This window comes from Halyomorpha halys, unplaced genomic scaffold (assembly GCF_000696795.3).
Source record: "Halyomorpha halys isolate HHAL.00 unplaced genomic scaffold, Hhal_1.1 Scaffold30.1, whole genome shotgun sequence".
In the NCBI taxonomy this organism is placed as follows: domain Eukaryota; kingdom Metazoa; phylum Arthropoda; class Insecta; order Hemiptera; family Pentatomidae; genus Halyomorpha; species Halyomorpha halys.
Window position 1 is genome coordinate 1,618,748 of NW_027110126.1, and position 8,041 is coordinate 1,626,788.

The 8,041-nt window shown below is 31.5% G+C and overlaps 1 protein-coding gene across 1 annotated transcript in view; it reads left to right on the top strand.

Moving 5' to 3' along the window:
- Positions 1-8,041, top strand: part of Pdfr (Pigment-dispersing factor receptor) — a gene marked incomplete in the record, with an annotated part of 376,134 nt that overhangs the window by 353,452 nt on the left and 14,641 nt on the right.

The window sequence follows — 8,041 nt, forward strand, 5'->3', positions numbered from 1 at the left end:
TAAACTGTTTTTAGAGTTCTACTACTGGGTAGTTTCTCTAAATCCTGTATCATATCATTATGTCATTATGATCAAATTTACTGGTTGTATTTTTTATACAGTTGTAAATATCAATAAATAAATTTAAAAAAATATAAAATATGTAAACAATTAAAACGGCTAATACATTAAACAATTAACAACATAGTAGACACGCTTTATAAATTAAAATAAAAACTAACAATTAGCAACACAAAAATAAATAGATTTAATGATATAAGTTAATGATCCCACATAGGAAAAATTAAAAAATCTTTGCGTATTGTTACAAAAAGAAACTTTGAAGGTAGCGTTTGTTATATTATTATATTACTAATTGATGAATGAAACCTTCGATTGTAATTTGAAATTTCGACATTATTTAAATTTATTATTTCTATTATTATTTTTTTGGTTTATAGAACAGAAATAGTCCAAATATATGCATTAATCGTCAAATATGCAAAAAAAAAACTTGGCTAATTCCATCAGCATTACTGATTCGTAATAGTACAAGAACCCAAGAGGAGAAAAAAGGCAGTTATTTCACCCCAATTTTAATTACTTTAATGAAAACTATGTATAACTACTAGTCAAAATTGACGAGTCGGCCAAGTATAAGTAGGAGGAATAAGAAATGGCGGCTGTTTTAAAACGTTAAAAAAAATGTTTTCATTTGAAGCTCTATTCGTTAAACTACCAACACTAGAAAACCTAAGAGGACATCTTTTAAAGTAGAGTGATTTGCTAAAATATTTACGTTCAATAGTTCCCGATATATATTATTTATCGGTATATATAGAGTAGCTAATTTACTCAACTTTAAATGGTGTTCTCTTAGGTTTTCCAGTTTTTTAGGTAGTTTTAAAGATATAGGGCTCCGAATGAAATATTAGTTAGTTAGTAGATTCATCAATTTAGACTAATAATTATCCATAGTTTTCATTACATTTATCAAAAATTGGGGTGAAATAACTACATTTTTTTCTCCTCGGTTCTTGTAATATAAATATTATTGCTCAGCGATTTAAAAATGCATGAAAACAAATTAGGCAAATGCATAAAAATCTGGCCTTGCTTATCAAAAGATAAATGGCATCCCTAAACAATAAAAATTTTAAATAAGAATAACAAAGTTTTATTCATTCATTATTAATAATAATCAGAGTGGTATTATTTAACTATAAAATACACTCCTCCCGGAAATAAATCACCAAGAACTGTTACATAACATTATATAACAGGGCTTGCATAATATCTACTAATGACTTACGTAATGAGCAAAGGGAGACGAGCTTCGGGCAAACAAAACATTGTTTCAATTGTTTTCAATAGTATAAAGGTTTCTTATTAAAGTGAGAATCCCTATTACATCTCCAATTGAGTAACAATGAAACCTACTCAGTTCATTATTCGGCTAACTCTACATTGTATTAGCCAATGAATTGGATATTGTTAAAGGCAAGGAACGTTTAGGTAATAAGCGAAAATTGTAATTGCCTCAATGCTATGATAAAGCATTTACAAAAATAATAAAAATAATGATGAGCTGGTGTAATCTAAAATCAACTAAAGGTGATAGGGTACGATTAGAGATCCAGATGAACTATAGATAGATTTATTTGAAGATCCTGGAGCGCAGACAAATACATCAGAGGTAAGAACACACTGAATTGTAACATTTCAATTAACAACAACAATTGGTAAATAATGTGAAGGAAAATTAAGTAGAAAGTCTGAAGGAAATACGGAGAAGAAAAGTTTGTTTTAAACTACAGATATACCAAGTTTATTATCGATCAAGTAGAATGATATTTATCAGGTAGAATGATATAAGAGACCATGAAAGGATGTTGTGCAACAAACTAGGAATATTATATTTCAGAGAAAATATTATTTGTCGAAAACTGCTAGAATCCATGGCGTATCTCTTGTGCTACTCAACTTTGAAATGTAAGAATATAATGTATACAGAACATTTTTTAAGATATAGAATAAGGAAAAACACAGATTCGGTGGAAAAATACTCAACCAGACATTATATGAAGTGAAATCATACTACTAACCTGTTTTTCTCTTCTTTGTATTATACTAAATTCACGAAATATATCATAAATGAAAGGTATATGGATGAAGATTAAGGCAGAGAGGCATCCTACTTACGATAAGCGAACTAAGGGACATATATATCTTCTTCGGACGATAGTAGAGAAATTATGGGAGAGAAGCAGCAACTTTAACATACATTCCTAAACTTAAAAGCGGCGTATTACCGAATTTCCTATCAGCGCCATAATCTTCCTTAAAGAATCCGGTATAACATATTAGCACGATAAGATCTGTATAACAGAATCTCAAACCAATACTCCGTTTAAATGGACGTTGATTTCCATCCTTCAAGTTCTGCTATGAAGTGACACAGGATACCTTTTCTGCACAAAATAATGATGGGTTATGTTTAAAAAATATCTCCAAGTAGAATACCGTAAGACCACATTATGGAATCTAATTCATATTTTTAATTCGAACTCTATGTATGAAGACAGCTTTGAACCAGTCGCTCATGTCCCGCAAAATTCCAAAAAGAATTATAGGAATGATCTGAAAAATGGAAGAGAGGATCATGCAAACTAGAGGTTAACCGCTCTAGCTCAGTACAATTCTGTGTGGAGAGATGTTAGGCGCAGTATATAATTATGATAGCCCAGCAATAATTGTTAGTAATTATTAATATATCAACAAGGAGGTGCAAAATCGTGTAAAAATAAGGAAAAGGTGAGCGTGAAGGTAAGGTTAAACTTTTCAAGTCCCTTTCAGTGTTGCTGCTATATTTGCTTGAACAATCCGTATAAGCAAAGCATTTGATTCGATATGCAGAATCCGTTGCGAAATGAAGGTATACCAGAAATCCTGTGAATGAGACACCTAAAGGTCTCCTCAAAGAGCACCAGACCAAGTGACCTGGTTCCAGGAAGGAAATGGAGTTAAAAGACCTCCAGCGCGTCATCACTTTAATTTTTTTAAACTATAATTAATTCGGCAAACGTCTTTCAAGACAATAAATTATCACATGCGATTATTGATGAGGAACATGTCCGTTTAAACCGTTGTTGGTTTGTTAAGTATGCACTTAACAAGGCGAGACCTCGTGTACGCAAAAAACAGACCACTAATCAAACTAGAAGAGGGTATGCTGAAGCGTTTCGATATTTATGTGATTTAATTGGCATGCATGTCAAATGATGAGTGAGCTTTGAAAATATATTAACAATCACCAAAAAACTTTTTCTAGGTGTTTTAGAAGCTCTCCTTTTTGAAGTTTCATGAAATCTTGAGGATACAATTCTAGCCAAATTTTATGGTAGAATTCCTGTACATAAAAATGGGATGGGTCGTTTATTTTAGTCCACTTCTCTATTTGAAAGCAGAAATGATAATAAGCAATAATCAGTTGGTAACAGAACTTCATTCTCATCAGCGTGGCGGAAATTGAAAATTAGAAATTTAATTATAGGAACGTGGAACGTCAGAAGTTCAAATTCTGCTGGTGGGTTGATATCAGTCGGAAACGAGGTTAAGGGATACAATCTATATATCGTGGCGCTGTAAGAAGTTTGCTGGCCAGAGGAGGGCTTGTTAAAGGAAGGGATGTATACTATTTGGTAAAGGGGCAGTAGTAATTATTTTTTAGGTACAGAATTTCTTATTAGAAATAGTTTGCTTTCCGCGTTGGGGGATGTCAATTTTTTTAGTGATAGGACATTGGTAGCAATATTTCAGGCACGTTGGTTTAAAATCGCTCAGATTAACATTCATTCTCCGACAGCGATGAAGAGATTAAAAGCAAATTCTATGATAAATTGGAGGGAGTTTACGATGAATTACCGCGAAGCTGTATGAAAATAATATTAGGAGATGCAAACGCCAAGATTGGAAGGGAAGAAGTATATTATCCAACTATCGGTAAAGAAAGTTTGCATAAATATAGTAACGATAACGGAATACGACTAATAAGATTTGCCATATCGAAAAACCTAATAATCAAAAATATTACATTCGAACGTAAGAATATCCACAAATAAACTTGGGCATCACCGGATTCACAAACGCATTATCAAATCGATCATGTACAATTTAGATGACAAAACAGTATAATTAACGTGCGATCCTATCGAGGGGCAGAATATGGTTAAGATCACGAACTAGTAATGGCGAAAATTGGACTAAACTTATTACAAAAAAGAGAAATGAAAACGGGTCCCGTCCTGAAAATGTCAATCAATTCGCGCTCGAAATAAAAAATAGATTTGAAGTCTTAGAACCTTGAGATGGAGGTCACGAAGACATTGAGAAGTTATGGATTGGAATCAGAGATAATATTAAAGAGGTCGGTAATTTGTGTCTCGGAAAAAGGGAAATTAATAAGAATAAATCCTGGTTCGATGAAGAGTGTCTTAAAATGCGCGAACAAAGAAAAGCCGCTAAGTTAAAAACTCTCAATTATCCTAAAGAAAACAATGTTACTTACTTCCGGGCCTCAAAGAATGAGACGTCTATATTCTAAAAGTCTAAAACCCAGAAATAAAAAAGAAAATATCTAAAAAATAAAAATAATAGAGATAGAAAACAACAAACTCAATGTCAGAGAAATGTACAAAGGTATTAACCGATCCCGGAAATTCCGCTCTGCAGGGACGGAAATAAAAGATAAAAATAATATATTAGCTAATCGTGTAGATATGTTGGATACTTTTAAGAAACACTTTGAAAGTATTCTGAATACGGGAAATAATTGTCAATCTCCTCTGACTGAAAACCAGTGCTGAACCGAGTCAGGAGGAAGTCGAAATGGCCATCGTAAAATTAAAGCCTTATAAAACAACGGGAACTGACAATATTCCTAGTGAACTAATTAAGGCATGTGGTGAAATTGGAGTTTCTAAAATACACCTTTTGATTAAAAAGATCTGGGAAATTGAGGAGTTGCCTGAGGAATGGAAGGAGTCTCTACTTATTCCTGTTCACAAAAAGGGGCCGACAACGGATTGTAATAACAATCGAGAGATATCACTTCTTCCTGTATGTTATAAAATATTTACGTAATCTTAACTAGTCGAATCACGGAATACGCTGAAGAAATTATCGGAGACTACCAATGTGGTGTTAGACGAAATCGTTCAACTATAGATCAAATTTTTCATTACGGCAAATCTTGCAGAAACAACGAAGTATTTCATCAGCTTTACATAGATTTCCAAAAGGCTTACTATTCTATTGACCACCAGAAGCTGTATAATATTCTGATTGAAGAGGGAATGCCAAAGAAGTTAGTAAATCTAGTACGGATGTGCCTGACCAAAACGAGAAATTCATGGTCCAGTCGGGTTTAAAACAAGGAGATTCTTTATCACCTATCTTATTTAGTCTTGCTCTAGAATACGTCAATAAAAGTGTGATGAATACCGAAAAGGGTTTAACTTTGGGTGGTAAAATACCGTGCTTGGGTATGCTGGTGATTTGGTATTATTGCGCGAGGACAAAGAAACTATAGAAATAAATACAACCGCGTTAATAAACTCCAGTAAGGAACTAGATCTTGAAAAAAATACGGATAAAACAAAATACATGGTTAGCAGTAGAAACGCGAGCAATTTCGGTGATATAGATATAGGAGGAAATACGTTTGTACAAGTAGATAGGTTTAAGTATTTACGTTCTACCGTAACTAGAAAAAAACAAATTGATGAGGAAATAAAAGCGAGGTTGAAGGCGGAAAATTCTTGTTATTTTTCAATTTCGAAACTGCTTAGCTCGCGCCTTCTATCGAAAAACTTAAAAATTAAAATTTACAAAACCATTATATTTCCCACTGTTCCTTATGGATGCAAGACGTAACCCCTTACACAAAGGTTTGAACAGCGCCTTAAGGTTTTCGAAAATAAAGTATTACGCAAAATATTCAGACCGAAAAATGATGAATTAACGGGAGAATTTAAAAGATTACATAACGCTGAATTAAGGGACCGATACCCGGTAAATATAATTCAAGTTATAGAATTGCGGCGTATAAGCTGGGCGTGTAAGGTTGTAGGGCTTATACTTATGGAAATAGAAAAAATGGCTGAGATAGTAGACTAAAGTGAATAAGAACCAGAATTCGAAAACGCATTTATAAAGCTTGAGACATTTCATATTGAAATAGCTTTTTTAAATCCTTAGGAAAATCTAATACCAAGATCGATTAAAGTTATCTTTTTAAATTAGTATCCTTTCTATATTTGATGCATGGCAGCCTCATAGAATGAAAACTCCACCTTCCCACTCTGGTTATAATTAAAATAGGATGGTAACATGTAGGATAACCCTCTTTTTGTCAGAAATGGTCAGGAAGGAGGTTAACAAAAAAAAAAAAAAATACCAAACAACTTTACCAACTCCAATCAGCAAGCCCATTGGCACAGGTTTCAGTTAACTGTGAGAAATTCCAAGATGTCAAATTTAAGAGGACTAACACAATATTTTAGTTTATTTCATTCTTAGCTCAAATATGCCCATATGGTTCAGTATAAAAACAGTGAATAAATTATGGGCCAGACTCAGTTATAAATCTTCAAAATTCTGAAATTAACTTTCCAGTATCAAAATGCATCTATGTATATGATTACTAGCACCCGAATTTTCTTGGTATGATAAAGCTGTGAAGGCATGGAACTTCCATAAAAATCTTTAACCATGTCACAGGCAACAACCAGTTGAGAAAAAATTTTTATATTAAATAAATAGTTTGTTTTAATTTCATTTTATTCTAATTGCTTAGAATAATACAAATTAACTTATAAATAATACAAATTAACTTCTAAATGTTTTGACTAGTCAATTTATAAAACTAAATCTACTAAAACTATAATCATTAAATTAGAAATAAGTGGAAAACAATTATTAAAACTTTAAAATAAATGATTTTGTGTTATCTAACTAATAAGGTCTAGACCAAAACCCCACATTATACATAAATGTACGCTCCTTAATAGAGCTCCCATATAGAGCACCTTTGATAAATTAAAGAATAATAATGCCAACATAAGTACCAGATCATTTAAAAGAATTTTCATTTTAAGTAAATCAGGAATTGAGGGTAAATTTGTAACGAATAGAGCTTGTATGTAACTTTGGAACATCTTCATAATAGGAATTTAAAATCATTTAATACAACTGTTTTTCTCATAGCTCTTCAATTAAGGGCAAAATATTAGGATTTTAATTACAGAAGTTTAGCTTTTTATGTATGTTTGCATAAATGTAGAGAATATTTAGTGAGTTTAATTTGATTCAAACAAGGTTAGTTAAGCATTCCATTTATCAATAGTATAAATTAAACAATAAAGTTGATTATTGCAGGATTTGGGCATTTAATACACATTTTGAGTTGTTACTGCACGATTTTGCACATTATAGATTTTTTTTATTGCAGAAATATTCGGTCTCTAGTTATAAACAAAAGATTTCTCAAATCAATATATGAAGTGAGATGTATGAAATTGCCTGAACGGACAAATCTTTTCAATAGCACAAAAACTATATATTAACAACATATGCCTCATTATAGTGCTATTCAATTACAATAAATATAAACTGATAGAAAAATAATTCAAATATGGTTGTATATGTTGGTAAAAGATTTTATTAAAAAAGGATTATTACTTAGTTGTTTTTAGGTTATTTTGTATTCAATTGGATACTATTCTTAGGGTTTTATATTTCTATTAATAAACCTATATCTTAGGGTTTTATATTTCTATAAACTATTATTTCTAACTAAACTATTATTGGGTTTTATATTTCTAAAAACCTATACTTTTTTGCATTAATTTGATTTCATTTGATTTCCCAGGTTGTATACATAAATAAATAAATTTTTGAATCTATTGTAATGATTAATCTTAAGATCTTTGAAAATATACATTAGAAAGAATATTTGAACCAAAGAACGATGAAGGATCCATAGTCATATTTAATTGCCTAT